We start from the raw sequence: 19,851 nt of genomic DNA on the forward strand, positions 1-19,851 counted from the left end.
ACAAAAAAAAAAACGAAATGTGACAAAAACGAATACAATATAAAGAGACTTAACTGAACACCGAAGCGTCACATCTCCGATGGAAGAAGCATGCTGACAGGATTTTATTCCAAACACACAGGATTCTGGCACTTCAGGTTGAAGTCAGCGTGACTTACATTAATGGTAATTTAAAGCGACAAGGTCCAGACCCCGCAGGTTAAGTGTTCAAACATGCTTCACAGTAGGTATGGTGTTCTTTTGGTGATGAGCTGTGTTGTCTTTGCACCAAACATATCTTTTAGAATTAGGGCTAAAAGATCAACCTTGGTCTTATGGTTTGTGGTGCCCAAATGTATTTTGTTTGCAAAATTTAGACAGGTTTAGATGCTCTACTTTGTGGCTTCCATCTTTCCACTATATCCATAACCCAGGCATGTACAGAATAAGGGAGATTGCTGTCACAGGCAGGGAGTAATCAGTTAATGCCAGCAGTTCTTACAGCTTCTTTAATGTTGCCATATGCAGTTTTGTAGCTCCATGATGGGTTTTCTCCTTGTCCTGTCATCAACTGATCTTGTCAATGTCCCTGTTGAGCCTCATTCTCTCCACTTATTGTTGTACCCTTCAACAAAGAGATGCAGTAGATTTTCTGAAAGCTCCTTGTTGCTGACCATGGCTATCCCAGTAAGATGTAGCCAAGAAAACTGTAAGCAATCCTACAAGACAGCTGATTTTATTTGGGGTTAATTACTTTCTTTTCTGACAGTTTTATATTTACTGTATGTACCCAATAAGGTGCCAAAAGTGAAGGTGTAAAAGAGTTTATTGAAAATTTTATTGGTTACAAATGAGGCAGTCACACAACATTGTAAATGAGCAATACATAGACAACCAATACATACATAATAATAGTATAGTAATAATTATGTTCCAAATAAACCCAAAGAGTGCTACATTTGCTAAAGAGTGAACGGGTACATTTTGGGTTGATTTAGGTACTGTAAGCATACTGTCAGGATTTCCCAGGTATGACCACGGAGAGAGCGTAAGTGGTTAAAGTGGCTTTATTAAGAACACAAATAACAATCCACCACCAATTGTGGCACAGATATACCGAAATGGAAAGACAGAGCAACAGTTCAATGGGATCAACAATATAGAAGACTTATCAGAACTTGGTAATGCAGACTGGAGATGACAACTTGGTAATGCAGACTGGAGATGACAACTTGGTAATGCAGACTGGAGCTGACAACTTGGTAATGCAGACTGGAGCTGACAACTTGGTAATGCAGACTGGAGCTGACAACTTGGTAATGCAGACTGGAGCTGACAACTTGGTAATGCAGACTGGAACTGACAACTTAGTAATGCAGACTGGAACAAACAACTTGGTAATGCAGACTGGAACAAAGCACATGGAAATGCTCACAGGAGTGACCTGATGATCTGGCCTAGACCGTTTGAAGCAGGCAGGTTTAAATAGGCCTCATGCAGCTGAAACCACTCCCAGTGATCAAGGAGAATAATCAAAGTAGCACAGTGGTCCCTTTGGTGGGCAGTGGTACTACAAGTAAAAAGCATAACAAATCCAATAGAGTCACTGCAGACAGCAGCTGCAGAATGCAAATCGTGACAGTACCCCCTCCTTAAAGGGCAAATTCCAGACGCACAAATACTAGAGATGGTCTGAAAAGTCAGAGTCATAGTCCAGAATTGGGCATGTAGTTGAGAAGGCTTCATGCAAGGACGGGAAGGGTATAGAAACCACACCACAGGGGAGTTGAGATCCAGGAGAATCTTTCTTCTTCTTCTTCTTCTTCTTTATTTTCTTTTTATGGTTTTTAGAAGGTTGCTGGAAATGGAGCGAAGAAAACGATAATCTCAAGGTTGGAGTAGCCGGAGATAGAACATGTGGCATAGATGAAGCACTGGGAGTGGGATTGGCAAGTGCTGGTGTAAATTCTTTGATCACGGCCTCAGTAAAAAGTTGTAAATCAGACAGGATGGGATATTGGGTTTCAATTAAGGGTTCTGCCCATTCCAGAGCTTCCCCTGTAAAGTTGGCCAACATGTAAAACACTTGCTTTCGTTGAGTATCAAGGATGTCAGATACAGAGGGAAAATAGGATATACAAAACTTAATAAGAGCCTGAAATTGCTGAATATCCCCATTGAAGGTAGGTGGTTGGAAGACTTGAACAGAGGATGAATTCGAATTAGCATGAGACTCGGCCAGCTTGGGTTGAACATACAGCACTGGGGACTCGGGCAGGACACCTTTGGCAGAAAACAACCTGGACTGGGCAGATGACTTGACAGAGAGTCCGGATTGGGTGGCAGAGTTGACAGGGACAGCACTGTGAGAAGCCTCAAGGTGGACAGCACTGTGAGAAGCCTCAAGGTAGACAGCACTGTGAGAAGCCTTAGGGTAGACAGCACTGTGAGAAGCCTCAGGGTAGACAGCACTGTGAGAAGCCTCAGGGTAGACAGCACTGTGAGAAGCCTCAGGGTAGACAGCACTGTGAGAAGCCACAGAGCAGACAGCGCTGTGAGAGGCCACAGAGCAGACAGCACCAAGTGGTAACTCGGGCTGAACCGCATAGAGTGGCAACTCCGGCTGAACCGCATGGACAGGCAACTCCGGCTGAACCGCATGGACAGGCAACTCGGGCTGAACCGCATGGACAGGCAACTCGGGCTGAACCGCATGGACAGGCATTTCTGGAGCGGACTGGAAGGGCAGCACCCCCTCTGGAGCAGACTGTAAGGGCAGCGCCCCCTCTGGAGCAGACTGTAAGGGCAGCACACCCCTCTGGAGCAGACTGTAAGGGCAGCAGCCCCTCTGGAGCAGACTGTAAGGGCAGTGCCCCCTCTGGAGCAGACTGTAAGGGCAGCGCCCCCTCTGGAGCAGACTGTAAGGGCAGCGCCCCCTCTGGAGCAGACATTAAGGGCAGCGCCCCCTCTGGAGCAAACATTAAGGGCAGCGCCCACTCTGGGTCAAACTGGGGAACCTGGGTTCTCATGGAAGCAGACAGCGTTTCTGGAATGGAGACAGAAGCTTGTGACTCAGAGCTGGAGGTAGAGGTTGAAGATGGTCGGAGTCTACGGAGCGGGCAATCCTGTAAAAAATGTACATCACTGGCACAGTAAAGACACAGTTTGTAGGTCCTCCTGCGCCATCGCTCCTCTTCGGTCAGGTGAGGGTGTGGAGCACCTTAAAACCTGGAATTTGTTTAAGGGATATTGAAAGGTACTGCTTGCAGAGAGTCAAAGGCAGACAAATTTGGTAATGAAATGTTAGCAGCACAGTTAGACTCCTTACAGCAGGATGTATTAGGGGTGGAAACTAGAAGTTGCTTAAGCACTTGGTTCAGCAAAGAAGATACTTGCGCTATTTGAGTGCGAAGTTGAAGAATGTCCACTTGGAGCAACTGGAACAGAGAATTTTCGGAAGAAATAACAGCCATGGTCTTAATGTTGAATACGGAGTAGGCCACTACCCTGGAAATCCTTTTCAAAAGAGATGAAAGCCGTGCAGCAGCAGGCTTGGTATTATGGCCAGATCATACTGTCAGGATTTCCCAGGTATGACCACGGAGAGAGCGTAAGTGGTTAAAGTGGCTTTATTAAGAACACAAATAACAATCCACCACGGATTGTGGCACAGATATACCGAAATGGAAAGACAGAGCAACAGTTCAATGGGATCAACAATATAGAAGACTTAACAGAACTTGGTAATGCAGATTGGAGATGACAACTTGGTAATGTAGACTGGAGCTGACAACTTGGTAATGCAGACTGGAACTGACAACTTGGTAATGCAGACTGGAACAAACAACTTGGTAATGCAGACTGGAACAAACAACTTGGTAATGCAGACTGGAACAAAGCACATGGAAATGCTCACAGGAGTGACCTGATGATGTGGCCCAGACCGTTTGAAGCAGGCAGGTTTAAATAGGCCTCATGCAGATGAAACCACTCCCAGTGATCAAGGAGAATAATCAAAGTAGCACAGTGGCCCCTTTGGTGGGCAGTGGTACTACAAGTAGAAAGCATAACAAATCCAATAGAGTCACTGCAGACAGCAGCTGCAGAATGAAAATCGTGACACATACCTGATGTACACCTGTCATAAACATGACATATATGCTACTAATACAGTAGCGGACTCATCTTTTGAACTCAGCATATGCAATATACTAAATATGCTATGTTTGCACTTGGCATAAATCCTGACATACAGCTACTACTGCAGAGCTGTACACATTTTGAGATGTATACAGCTTAGCATAGGAGCGTAAAAAAGTTTACATGCTCATTTTTCACACAAATACATCCAATTTGCATACAACTCAGCATCAGGACCAAAGTGTGAGATACTGAATCAAGGATTCAAAAGTGATAAATTCAGTACTGTGCAACCTGACAGTGTTTGATTTAAATATAGCCTATGCTGAAGTCAGTATTTACTGTACTGTAAATGGTTGATAACCTTTTGGAAATGAACGTTTTATACTGTACATGGTAATGTACTGAATTGCACCTCTGTAATATGTACATACAGTAAATAAAGTATGAAAGCATGCATCTGCTGCAGTCAGCTTTGTTTAGTTTTTTTTATTAAGGACCCTGATCTGAGAATGCTGAGCGTTTGTGGGCCAAAAAAATAATTGAAAAGAGTCAACATGTCATAGAAATTCCATAAGCAGTGTGCAGACCATGAGATGCAAACTCAGTTGGACATTGTGTCCCACCAGTTACATTATATAGTAATATTATATAAAAATAAACCATCCGAATAAATTAAGAATACTATAAATTTATACAACATTCACATTTTTAACAATACCTAATTTGTCAACAATGTACTCTTTCTGGGCTTCAAATAGACATAGGGGTAAAGTCAGTTACAGGGTGCATATTTGCTCTTGGACAAACCATGTTGTGCTGCAGTGAACGCAAATGCAATTTTTTTTGCATGCACAGGAAAAACTGCCTTCTTTTGCATGTAGCACAGAAATATTTGACAGCTTTATTTTTACAATACAATTTAGAGTTGAACTTCAGATCTTCAGTACCCTCTCTCTCCCAACTTTAATTTTTTCCTAACATTATACATTTCATTGCCTTGTAACATCATCATCACTTATTTATATAGTGCCACTAATTCCGCAGCACTGTACAGAGAACTCATTCACATCAGTCCCTGCCCCATTGGAGCTTACAGTCTAAATTCCCTAATATAGACACACACACACACACACACACACACACACAGACATAGGCTAGCATCAATTTAATAGCAGCCAATTAACCTACCAGTATGTTTTTGGAGTGTGGGAGGAAACCGGAGCACCCAGAGGAAACCCACGCAAACACAGGGAGAACATACAAACTCCACACAGGTAAGGCCATGGTTGGGAATCGAACTCATGACCCCAGTGCTGTGAGGCAGAAGTGCTAACCACTATGCCACTGTACTACCCACAAACGTTGGACTCGCCATTGTACTCTTAACTTACCCTGCTGGAGTCCCATGTTGATCACCACCTTTTTAGTACCGGCCACCACACCGGGCCTAGCAGGAAGAGCAAGCATGTCACTGGAAGGCAGGGATACTCACAGTATGGAGTAACGGCTAGGTGTATAGACACTGCTCTATAATTCACTTGCCGTTCCCTCAAATTGTTCTGGCCTGAACAAATACTCTGGAAAAGGAAGATTCCCGCCGGAGTATCATACCACATTGCTGGTGAGGACCCTTGCCAAGAGGAAGAGTAGCACAGGAAGGCGAAACTCACAGGGAATTACTGCCTTCTCTTAGCACTCGTTCATGCGCCATCTACATATTGGAACAGGGCGATAAGAAGACAATCCAATCACAACTTTGTCTTCCAGCTGATATGTGCCACCCAAACCTATACTAGCTATAACACAACAGTGGTCCCTGAACCTATCAACAGTCTTTGTGACCAGGTCCCTTTATAACTCACTAGTACTAGGTGTCGTACACTACCCCAGACAGTTACAAAAGGACAATACATTTCATGTGGGCGAGAAAAGGGTATACCGGGAGTCTACCTTTGATGGGGGCCTGACGCCTAGTCCCTGTAGCGAAATTACCAGGATGAACTACCAGCGTATCTTTCTCTCTTTTTAACTTTTTAACACCCCCACTTTCACCCTTAGGACTTACAGGAAGGGAAGTTTGCACACCTACTAGGAAGTGGTCACCTAAAGGGCCAGTGTGGAACAGTGTGACGCTAAGATAGAGAAACTCACTTGCAACCGTCACTGGCCACTGCCAAAATTGAGGACAAGTCGCTACCCACTACACGGTAAACATGTCTTGGAAATGGAACCATCAACTGGAGTTACTTGAAATCAAATCTGTACTCCCCAGATTGGAGCCAAAAGCATATACTGCTGGAACTCAAATAAGGGCTGTGCTGCCAACTGAACAGCCTTGTCACCTACTCACCGAATGCGGTGACCACTTCGGGGCGATAAGGCTAAGACTGAACCTCAGCTAAAGGACACTGCCAGGAGTACGTTTGACCTATTCTCCACAATGAAGTGATCACCACACCAATGATTACCTCTTCAACTCTTTGGGTACTGACCGGTCCCGATCTGTGAAGGGCGGAACACTTTCTCAATGCTATCATCTTTAATAACTAGGATCCCCGGCTAATCCCGCGCTTACTTTTTTCAGGCTACTTATCTTGTACAGTGGTGCCTCAGGTCTCCACCTGCTCTACGAAGCTCAGGCCTCTGCCTGTTCTTTAGATTTAAGAACTCTGTGTCCTTTCCTGATCTGTTCAAAACCTGATGGCCTGAGACACAAGGGCCTAGTGCCCTGACACACGTGGTGGCCACCAAATTGTGCCCAACAGTCATGGGCCTTGTTCTATCCAACAGCCCCACCTGCTGTTCAGGTCTTGTGCCCTGAATGTGGTTCGGCCTTGTGCCCACTGTTTGGTAAAGAAGGAGAGATAGGGGGTGTGCAGGCATGTACTAGGGAGAGGTGATGCCCACAGGGGCCTTACTTTGGTTACGGACATTTACTGGAATCCTCTCCACTGCTCCTGACCACAGATTTCTTCTTTGCTTGTTCTCTGCGTCGTCATGACAGGGTCACTCTCAACCCTTACAAGGGTTCCCTTTCGCCGCTCTCAGCTGCTTCTGGCTTGCTTGCATTTCTTCTTCCTTTCTTCCACCTGCTCTGCACCATCCTTCCTTCTTGAACTCTGCCATCAGACTGCTAAAATTGCTGCGGGTGGAATAAGTAAAAATTTAAATAGCCGGGTGGTGACCCGGGCAACAAGGGATCAGTCGCAGCACACCTGGGGAACTCACCGGACCCTGGGCACCTAGGTGAGGCCCCCACAGCCCTGCCATGTAACATGGGTTTTCAAGGTGTAAAATTGTCCCTTCTAACTGTATTTACTCCTAACTCTGAATGAGATCCTTTATGCTCGCATCTACAACATTTTGTTAAGGAAATAAAATCGGTTTGTTAACTTATTTGAATAAACTTATCATTTTGTGTTGTTTAGTAAGGAACAGTACATGTACTAATTTGGTTTAAAAAAAAACAGGCACTAGTAAGTGAAAAATACTTAAACCTATTTGAGTGATGCTGCTAATGCCCTCCTGGATTTTATTGTCTTGCCAGGTGAAAACATAATGGAAAATTACACAAAAGGTGGGCATGGCATTAGCATTAAAATAATATGGCTGATAAGACTTAAAATAGTTACAATAACCATTAAACTCTCGAGTCACTCATATATATTTTTAATATTGCTCACTATCAGGTTCTGGCTTTTTATGAAGATTTGGGGGTAAATGTATCAAGCTGAGAGTTTTCCGGCGGGTTTGAAAAGTGGAGATGTTGCCTATAGCAACCAATCATATTCTAGCTATCATTTTGCAGAATGTACTAAATAAATGATAGCTACAATCTGATTGGTTTTTCAAACCCGCCGGAAAACTCTCAGTTTGATACATTTACCCCTTGGAGTGAATAATATTTTTACCTAAGTGTATTGAGATTTGTATGTATTTTTTATGAAAAGTGTTTATTTTATTAAGATTTGGGAGTTTACGGTTATTGTATCAGCCATATCAGATATTATATTACATTTTTTATGTTATTTAAGTAATTGATGTACTTTTATTCGTTCAGTACCTGAGCTCCTAAAACTGTGCCCACCTGTTGTGCAATTTTACAGTACATGTACTCTACAATATGTGTTTCATTCATTAGAGTCTTCTACAGTATGTTACGAATCCTGTTGTTTCAGTGAACTGTTACCTTTTGAATCTCCAACACTTGAGGCAGTACAGTACAAAGGAACAGATAGATACTTAACAAAACAGCTTTCACACTTAGCTGGAAAAAAAGCTGGCAGTTTTAAATAAACAATTCTTGATTTTTGTTATAGATTTTATTATAAGTCATTGAAAGTTATATGGCCACAAACTGTACTTTCAAGTAAATGAAAAATGATTTACTGTGATGAAAATAATAGCAACAGTATTTATTTTGACCTGTACTGTTCCTGTGTGTGATTGTTAGGTTGTGTGACACGTAATTTGTTTAAAGATATGCTATACTACTCAAGATTATAATAACTGTATTTGTGGCAGGGTAAAAAGATAAAGAATTCATAAAATGAGGAAAGAATACAATAATTATTTAAAACGTAAAGGTTGAACTTGATTTTAATTTAAACATGAATGTCAGATTTTATCTTTGACCTGTGATATTTGAAAAGGCTTCAGTGACTGCTTTGTTACTCCTCATCTGAATTAACTTTACATTTATTCATATTCAGCAACATATAATATATGCTTCATACTATACAATGCTCTAACCATGGCAAAAATCGGTGTGAGTTATAGCCCCAAGCATTGTGTGCTAAATGATGTTCCACTTTGAAAACTTACTATATGAGCAAACTATGGGGCCTAAAAAGTGATGCAGAGTTCTGTCACCCGGTACTGCCACTGGCCCTGTCAAAACATTTATCCTCACTTCTGACTGACATCTCCTGCCTCCTGCTGCTGTATCTCACCTGCCACCATTCTCCCCTACCTGACTCTAGGCTGGCCTCCCTGCACCACTTTCATAGCAATGGAGATGAGGGATGATAAAAGAGAGAAGACAGAGGAGAGAGAGAGAGAGAGAAAAGAAAGGAGAGAGGACATTCACTTTGATCTAGGTAAGTGCATATATATTAGAGATGCTCAGACTAGGTTTTCAGAAAACTGAGCCCACCCGAACTTCGCCAATCCGAGTACCGAGCCGGCTCGGCTCGGTACTCTCGCACACCCTCAGAACTGAAAATGAGGCAAAACGTCATTATCGTGTCGTCGGATCTCGCGAGTTTTGAATTCTATAAGAACTGCCCTCAACGGAGTTTTGGCGCCATTTCACAGAGAAACACAGAAGGGGTAGCAGGGTTCTTGATAGTCTCCAGTGCAGTTGGGCAGTCATATCTAAAACAGAAAGGGGAAGTGTGGCAGTTTTATTAAAAGATTCCATTGACATTCTCTTGTGCCATAGCTCATTCAGAAACAGGAGAGGTGGCAGGGTTCAGTGCTGAAACATAAATAATAGGGCTGGCAGTGTTCTGAAAAGTCTCGAGTGACTTCTACTGTGTTATAACTTACACAGAAACAGGACAGGTGCCAGTGTTCTTGCCAGTCTACAGTCTACGTGCCATTGTTCATTGTCAGTGCTGAAACAGAAATAATAGGGCTGGCAGTGTTCTCCAAAGTCTCCAGTGACATTGTACTGTGTCATAGTTCATACAAAAACAGGAGAGGTGCCAGTGTTCTTGCCAGTCTACAGTCTACGTGTCATTGCTCATTGTGAGTGCTGAAACAGAAATAATAGGGCTGGCAGTGTTCTCAAAAGTCTTCAATGACATTGTTCTGTGCCATAGCTCACACAGAAATAGGACAGGTGGCAGTGTTCTTGCCAGCCTACAGTCTACGTGCCATTGCTCATTGTCAGTGCTGAAACATAAATAATAGGTTAGGCAGTGTTCTTAAAAGTATCCAGTCACATTGCTTTGTGCCATAGCTCACACAGAAACAGGAGGGGAGTTATTTGTCCTATTAGTCGCCAGTGACATTGCTTTGTGCCATTGCTCATACAGAAACAGGAGTAGCAGTGTTCTGGTCAATTTCCAGTAACCAGTCACATTGTTTTTGTCACTCTCTCCAGTCTCAGTGCCATTGGTCTCAGAGAAACAGTGGTAGCAGTGTTGTTGTCACTCTACAGTCACATTGTTCTTGTCACTCTCCAGTCTCCAGGCACATTGCTCTGTGCCATCGATATGGATTCACATCAGTCCACAGAAGACCAGGAGCACCAAGCAGCTGCTAGCACCAATCATCATGATGATACTAATCCCTCTACATCATCTGCTAAAGCCTATGTAAAAAAAGCTTTAATCTTTTTAAAGAAAAACAACACCTCTCTAAAAAAGGTGAAAATTTACTGTAGAAAAACATAATATTGCCAACATGCCATTCTACCCAAAATATTAACAAGCATACCAACATCAGCTAGCTCTCTTCTTTCAGCTAGATCCCAGCACCTGCAATCTACATTGTCATCATCCTTACTGTCATCCTCACCCTCATCAGTGTGTACATCATCCTCACACAATACTAATTCATCTCCGCTGGAATCCACCATTATAGATGTCTCTGTGCTTTGATGTAACTGCTGGTAATGGCCTTCCTCTTGGAATTTCTAGTTCATTTTACGACTGAGCTGACACGATTTTTGGGCAATTCTTTTAGACCAGACCAAATGTCAAAATGTTGAGCTGACTCCTCTCCATTACCACTGGCTGTCTTGGGAAAGCTAAGTTTTTCCTTGCAGCAGTTGCCAGAAAAACTGAGGAAGGAGACAGTGTCGTGTCATGTACCACTTGAGCTGTCAGCTTGTTCAACAAAAGCTAATTGCATCTCTTGTAATCTGTAAGGGGGATATTTGTGTAGCTGACGACGTCGCTAATGAGGATGTTGATGAGGATGATGTTGTTTGTGTAAGTCCTGCACCAGGGGAAGCAGTTCTTGCCAATGATAAGAAAAAGGTCATTGTCATAAGACCAAAACATCCATCTCTTATGTGTGGAATTATTTTTACCCAATTCTGACAACAGTTTTCTGGCCATTTGTAGCGTTTGTAAAGCCACACTGACAACACCTTCCTCATCAATATCCTCACTAGTGATTGGAGTTAGCCCTGCATCCAAGTTGCTAAGGCTAAATGACTTCTCCCCTATCCAGTATTCCTCAGAAGATTACTTGAGCGCTAGTCCTGCTGCTGCTGTTGCTGGGGGTGGATCTTCAACCCAGAGGTAGACCGAGAAGAAGACTAATAGGTGTTTACAACAATTGACTGTTAAACAATCCTTTGCTAGAGGAAGCAAGCATTGAAGCTATCACCCAGTTGCAAAGCGGATCACAGACGTCATGGCGACTATGCTAGTATTAGATCTGCGTCCAATATCCACAATTAATGCAGCTGGTTTTAGACAGTTAATTGAGGACCTGTGTCCCCGTTTCCAAATTCCATCATGACACCATTTTATTAGAAAAGCAATTCCTCACATCTACCAGAAGGTTTGATTAAATGTAATTAGTGGGCTACAAAATGCCATTCTACCCACTGTATACTTAAACACAGATATGTGGACAAGCGGAACTGGGCAAACTAAAGATTACATGAAAAACTAAGGGATGTCATTGCAACATGGCTTATCCCTTTTGCAGTTTCCTGAGGATATGTTATTTTTGATAACACCACCAATATTGTTAGAGCATTACAGCTGGGGGATATCCATCATGTTCATTGTTTTGTTCACACAATCAACTTGGTGGTACAAAGCTTTTTGAAAAATGACAGGGACGTGCAGGAGATGCTGTGTGTGGACCGACAAATTTCGGGACATTTTCGGCATTCTGCAATAGCATGTAGGAAATTGCAATTGCTGCAAGAACAATTTATTTTGCCTGTCCACCAACTGAAGCAAGAGGTGGTAACAAGTTGAAATTCCACACTTTATATGCTTGTGAGGATGGGGGAACAGCGAAAAGCCATCCACACTTACTCCACAAGCCATGACATTGGGAAAGTAGGGGAAATGTATTTTAGTCCAGCGATGTGGAGAATACTTTCCGTGTTGTGCAAAGTGCTGAAATTATTCTAAGTAGTCACCTGTGAAGTGAGTTCTGACACTGATAGATTGAGCAAAGTGATTCCCTTAATTATACTTTTTTAAAAGCAGCTTCAGAAATTGAAGGTGGAGATGAAACAAAGCAATTATGCTAAGTATGTCGGACTTGTACATAAAGTACTTTAGTCACTTCGCCAGCATCGAAGAGTTATCAACATCTTGAAATCGGATCACTACATTTTGGTGACTATGCTTGATCCTAGGTTTAAGAGCTATGTCTTCTCTTATTTCCAACTGTCCCAGATCACAAGAGATGCAATGAGCTCCTGGTGAGCAAGTTAACAGCGTGTTCAAAATCCGTAAAACGCTGTCATGGGCATTCCCCATAGACTATAAATAGACCTCGCGGCTGGATTCTATTCAGTAGCGTCGGGCTGCTTGTACACTGTACAAGCTTAAATTGCATCATCTGTAAACTGAGTTTATTATTTTCTCAAGCATGTTCCAGATTTGGATTACAAATATGGGGCCCCTCCTGGGCTGAAGAACAGAAGACTGCAAGCAACAAGGGTGCCTTTTTGGCTAAGAAGAACAGATGATATTTTCAAGCAAGGACTTTGGAATTACAAATTATTTTGGACTTTTCAAGCTGGACATTTGGAATTACAATTTATTTGGGATATTTCAAGCTGGACTTGGACATAGTTCAAGCTTTTTGGATTAAAACCTGCTGACGAAAGATGAAGAATTCTGATAGGTAAGTATTTTGGGGTTTTCTTATTTTTAATAAATTTATGTGGTATAATGAGGGGGTGTATATTTTTATTGGGGGTTTATTATTTTTATTAAAATTTGGTGGTTTAAAACAGGGAGTTGTGGTTTTTTAAACATTTTTGTTTTGGAATTACAGGTCTCAACCAGCCATGGGTGTCAGGGCATGTTGGCACTTGTGGTTCTCCAAGTGCCAGCATGCGCTGGCTGCCATGGGTATACTGGTGTTTGTAGTTATACAAGCATCAGCATGCCCACACTGTTTATGGCAGTCCGGGCTGGCTGGGACTTGTAGTTCCACAAAACAAAATGACGTCTGTTTATTTTTTCACATTATCTTTTGCCTTTATTAACCTACACCCACCACCCAGGGGTGTAGGAAGAGCTCTAGTGCTTTCAGCACTGGGCTGGGTGTCCCTGGGTTTAGTGTGTCTTTATGGCAGGGGGACACCTGCTGCGTGTCCCCCTGCTGTAGTGCCACCCAACCCGTCTGGTTTGCCTAGTGTAACCAGCAGTAGGCTGACAGCCTACTGCTAGTGCTCAGGCGGGGGGACCCCACATTTTTTTTTTGTAAGTTTTATCTATTTTTAAACATTTGACAGCTGCCGGGACCTCCGGCTGTATAGGCAGACCAGTGTAACGGTAATTTGTTTACTAATCACGCTGCTAACAAGCAGCGTGTTGTATCTGGCGATTTTTAAAACAAACTCAGGAGAGTTTGCTTAATCGCAGCTTTATACATTTGAGACTTGTATAGCTAGAGTGGCAAACAGTCAGGACTTGATCTCTATCGATTTTGGAAATAATGATTTTGACAGAAACACATCTTTGGCGATTTTACATGAAATCTCAACTTCATACATCAGCGAGATTCAACTCTCTCAAGAAAATCGCTGGATTTGCAAAATCGCACCTTGATACATTTACCCCCTGGCCTGGTCTAAAAGAATTTCCCAAAAATCATGGCAGCTCTGCAGTAACTCCACCTGATCCTACTATCAACATTCAAAGATTGGTGGAGGATTATTATTTTTTTTAACGGTATAAAGGCAACACTTATATTAACAAAGAACAACATTGCTTTCAGACTGCAAGCATGTAAGTAATGTAAGCATGGATGTTTAAATACACCTGTATATGTATTACTCAAACCTTACACTTTGCTGCTGTTTCATCAGTGTTGCACAATGTGTTTGTAATCTGCACTTTCCTTCAAAGGTACCTAGCTATATTTAATTTTTTGGGGGATTGGGGACGATTCGAAGCACAGTGATGACCTTGTTTTTTGCTGTGACTGTCAATGGCTCTTTTTAGTGCATTGTCTGAAACAAGAGCCGATATACTCATGTCAGAGTGATCACAGTCAATTTTTGGACACCTGGCGGATTTACCCTTCTAAAGTTTGTTTTCAATCATCCTTTCAATTGCTTGTCTCTCATACGTGTGACCACATACTTTGTTTTTCACTGGGTTCTCCATCTCCAACTTTGTTATAGAACAAGTGATATTGGCAGTACTCTGATGGCGATCTCCTCATCTTCATCTTCGAAAGCTTCATCTGCATAGGCCGGTGACACACCCATTTGTTTTCTCAGGTCTCTTAGCTGTTGTTTAAACTGGACATATTTATTGTCTTGCCTCGGGGCTTCCTCTGTATTATTCTTATGAAGCGCAGTGTATCTCTCGTGTACAAGCTCTCTTAAATCCGATATCTCATCCGGTGGGTCACATTTTAACTTAAGTACGGTACCCTCAACTACATCTATATATAAATTTAAATCTCTGCTCAATGCAGAATATTCCAACATGACAGATTCCATGCTGTCCACATGTTCTGTGTCACAGTCTGTCTGAAGCAGATCTAATGTCACTCCAGATGTAATATCCATTCCTGTGTTTACATAAGTTTGGCAGTTTTACAGGGATGAGAGGAAGCTGTCCACAGTGGAGAAGGAAATTAAAGATGCAGCACAAGCAGACATGGTTTAATAATGTCTACATTATTAAACCATGTCTGCTCGTTCATTGACAGCACTGTTAGGCTTAAGGCAGCTGTTTTGTGGGGGCACAAATAAACCAAGCATTGCAGCCACAAAAGTGGTATTCCTTGTCGTTGGAGTGCTTGGTTTGTTAAACTGTACATGTCTAGATGTGCTATGAACTGCCGTGTGCTTGTGTCGTTGCTCTGTCGCTTAACATCCATCCAGCTTGCTGCAGTATTTGTCCAAAAGTGGATGAAAATAATATTGTGACATGTGAGGTGACTGGAAATGACTGAAAATTAGTGTTACTTAGGTTAATAATAATGTAGAAACAAAAAAAAGAGTAAAATTATGTTATTTTAGCATATGTTAGCACTTTTTGTAAAAAATACAGATCCATGTATATATATATATATATATATATATATATATATATATATATTAGACACACACATATATATATATATATATATATATATATATATATATGAAAACAGGGATACTCTGCACTCTCCAAACACATAATTAATGCTATATCAAGTACTGTTCTATATTAAAAACAGGGAATGTTAGTTCCACATATTGCAATATATGTTTAAGCTGACCAACTCACGCCAAAGTCTTCCCATTCTGGTCAGTCCTAACATGATCAAATGCTATTCTATTTTATATGGGCTTATGGCTTACCTGCACACAGCTTTTAAAGGCAAGTCTTTCCCTAGCACTAGCAGCCATATATATATACACACACAACAAACAAAGATAAGCAATAGGCGCTTAGTGGAGAAGTTGTGATACCACAAGGATTTAACAGATTCAAATCAAACATGTAAAATAAGTGTACACCATCCAGAGTGTAATTATAATTAAACATACAATTTTAGGCAGTAGGCAGCTCCTTATTGTTTAGCACTTATTTGCAAGTCTCCAGGTAGTTCTAAAAGACAAAAAAATAGAAGCGCCACACATAGTATATTATAAGAGAGAAAAATATCTCCAAGTGAAAGGCCAGGCAAGTCAGTCAAACTGCTTGTTTTAAACATACCAAATATTTTTTCTATACAGCACCGCCGCGGACGCTTCTTTGACAACTCCCCATCGGCGAAATGGAGCTGCTGCGCATGCGCAGTAGCTCCTCCCTTGCATATCTCCCGACATCACTGGCTGGCTTCCCTGGGGCACGGTAGGGCTTGCACTTAATATATCAAATATTAAATTGTACAATAGCTTCAGATCCTGCCACAATCAATCATATGTAGTGTTTTTATTAATAGTCCAAAGACTCCATTTCTGGTGAGCCTGCAGGATATGCAGAGCTGTGTGATTATATATAAATATTGTATTATAGGATTAAAAAAAGTAGAGTAATCCTCTACTTTTTCAATCCTATAATACAATATTTATATATAATCACACAGCACTGCATATCCTGCAGGCTCACCAGAAATGGAGTCTTTGGACTATTAATAAAAACACTACATAAGATTGATTGTGGCCAGTATACAGTTTCACCCTGTAGCCCAATGACATATATATATATTTATATATATATATATATATATATATATATATATATATATATATATATATATATATACACAGATACACACACACACTTTTTTTTTTTTAAATGACACGCGACCCGAGGAAGGCTACACTTTTTTCCGATTTTTGACACACCAAGCTGAAAAGGTTAGCCATCACTGCTTTATAGCCTCTGGCGATTTGGAACTGAAGGCTCAGAAGTAAACTATAATAGTGCAGTAAGCCTAAATAGAGCTGGTATTATACTGCTTAAAATAGGGACTGTAGTAAACTCATCCACAATAATTTCCAATAGCAAAATATTTTAATAACAAAAAGTAAAAAAATGCCCGTACAGAATAAAACACATATTGAGGCTTATCTGTGAATTCCTTGATGACAAATACAAATTCCACCAGTGCACCGGCCAGGGTATTATATGGTAGTCCAGAAGGAAGCACAGAAGACGCCTTATCCCCCTTAACGCGTTTCGTCAATCCAACTTTATCAAGAGATCAGGGGTATATGGTCGATTCATCTGATCTGCTTATCCGGTTTATATAGTTTGTAAGGGTGGGGAAAAAGGAGTGGAAATAGTCGCAAAAGATATTTATTTATCTATTTATAAAATAGACTTTGATAATTATTTAAATACATTGTGAAGCAACTAGGAAGTCAAAATGGCCTCATTTAATATTAGAAATGATCTGAGCACAAGACAAGAAAAGTGGTATGGAAATCTTGATTCAGTTTTCAGCGATATACACTCATCAGATTCAATTAGTTCCCATTGGTCTGAGGATCTTTTGGATTTAAAACACCTATTGACCAAAGAAGTTAAAACCCTTTGGAACAAAATAACATCTGAAAATTACCTAAATCATAATCTTACACTCAGGGGTTTGAGACCTAGAGTATTCCCAGCTTACGAATTAGCCAATGATGGATTAAGAAAAGAATGGGAGCAAACCCTGTTAAAATGTTCCTCGGATTTGATGAAAATCTTGATAAAATATGATGAGATAAAATTAATTGAACTTACAGAAAAAATATCCGCATTAGGGGATAAATTGAAAGCACATGAAGGTATAGAGAATTTCCAGAAAACCTATGACAATTATAAGAAGGAAGTTGAGCAAATTGAGCAAATAACGAAAGAAAGGAAAAAAAGGAAATTTATAAGGGATAGATCTGATTTTGAACATAACAATGTTTTCCATTGGAATAAAGGAAATCAAAAGATTAATAAATTTAACAAAAATCGTCACTATACCACCTCAGAAACAGAAACTTCAGAAGGGGAGAGATCTACAAGCCCGATGAGACCAAGAACTAATCTATCCTCCTCAGGACAACATTTTTTACGGAGGGGTATGAGAGATCAAGAAAAATCAATGGGTTTAAGAAGATGAGAAGGGGAGGGCAGAAACACACCATGAAAAGAGATATAAGGGAATGGGAAGGAATCCCCCCGAGAAAAAGGAGAAAACAGAAATATTAGACAATGAAAATTCCCTTAGAATTATTAATCTATCGGATCATATATTAACTTAACCTCAAGTGGACATACTATCTAGAGGATTTTCTTTTTCACCTATAGCACCAGTAGAAAGATTTGAATTTGAAAAGAATTTACATCTTTTTATTAAAAAATTATTACTTCATAAATTCTTCAAACAAAAATAATAATGGAATATGAACTTAAACAGTATAGATAATGAAGAGTTAAATACCTCACAACAAGAACTTCCCTTTGATACACAAGATTTTTAAGCATTATCTATATTGGAAGAATTACAAATGGAAACATTAGATATGGATCAGTTATCTTCAAATAAAGATCTGAAAACAAGAATAAAGAAAAAATCTACCTTTTGCCCCAACATCTCAATCTTACCTGAAGCAATAATCTATATGGAACTAGTTTCCAAAGATGTTGATGATTTATTATATACTCGGATTAATCACCAATCCAATATTTCAAGGGAAGAAAAAATGGCATTGAATGAAATGAGCCAATGGAAAGATGTAGTGTTCAAACCTTCAGACAAGGGAGGGAACATTGTCATCTGGCCAATCGAGGAATATAAACTCGAAGTATACAGACAATTAAATGACAAAAAAATGTTACAAAAGACTGCCATCTAACCCCACAAATTTATTTCTCAAGATTATCAAGAATTAATTAAGGACGCATTTGATGTAGGTATAATAACCAAAACAGATCTGGAATTTTTATGGTTAGACAATCCAAGAACTTTTTACATCTTGCCCAAAATTCATAAAAATTAAAGAAAACCTCCCAGGAGACCCATAGTATCCAGAATTGAAAATCTCAGGGAAAAAGCCAGCATGTACATAGATAACCACCTAAGGGAATTCGTTTACACATTGCCCTCGTATATCAGAGATTCTCTCGATATAATTGGAAAGATACAGAACATCTTAGTGGCAAATTATACATGGCTATCTACTTGTGATGTGGAGAGTCTTTATAGTAGTATAGAACATCATACAGGAATCCAAGCAGTTAAACACGTTTTGGATATGAAGATTCAATCGGACCATAATAATTTTATTCTAGATCTGTTGAAATTTGTTTTGGAAAAAAACTACTTCACATTTGATAATCAATTCTTTTTACAATTACAAGGAACAGCAATGGGAATGACTTGTGCCCCCACCTATGCTAACATCTATTTAGGGTGGTGGGAAAAAGAAGTGGTTTTTATTGAAAAGAACGAGAAATTTACGAAACATGTAACAATGTGGTTCAGATTCATTGACGATATTTTCCTGATTTGGGAAGGAAAGGAAGAACTATTCATCGAATTTATAAGTCTTTTGAACATCAATGAAATTAATTTGAGATTAACATTTGAAATTAATCAAACAAAAATCAATTTTCTGGAACTTACAATTTATGTAACAGAGAGCATGGAACTCTTAACTGACATGTTTAGGAAAACCACTGCCACTAATAATCTCCTACATGCTACAAGTTCCCATTTACCATCTACAATTAGAGGTGTTCCCAAAGGAGAATATCTACGAACGAAACAAAATTGTAGTCAGGACAATATTTTCGAACAACGTGCAAAAGAACTACAAGAGAGACTACAAAGAAGAGGTTATAGCAATAGAATCCTTAAAAAATCTTATCATGAAGTGAAGGAAATTAACAGAGACTCCCTGATCTTTCCTAAAAGGAAAACCAAAACTCTAGAGGATAAAGTGCCATTTATTAGTAGATTTAACAACCAATGGAAAGCCATACAGGGCATACTTCAAAAACATAGTTATATCCTCAAATTAGATCCTCTCATATCAGGAGTTATAGGTAAAAAAATATCCACAATCTGGAGAAGGTCAAAAAA

The 19,851-nt window shown here is 40.3% G+C and overlaps 1 protein-coding gene across 3 annotated transcripts in view; it reads right to left on the reverse strand.

The window, feature by feature from the left end:
- Positions 1-19,851, reverse strand: part of FRMPD3 (FERM and PDZ domain containing 3) — a 735,664-nt gene that overhangs the window by 36,398 nt on the left and 679,415 nt on the right. The window lies entirely within an intron of this gene.

The sequence above is a fragment of the Mixophyes fleayi genome, chromosome 9 (genome assembly GCF_038048845.1).
Source record: "Mixophyes fleayi isolate aMixFle1 chromosome 9, aMixFle1.hap1, whole genome shotgun sequence".
Classification (NCBI taxonomy): Eukaryota; Metazoa; Chordata; class Amphibia; order Anura; family Limnodynastidae; genus Mixophyes; species Mixophyes fleayi.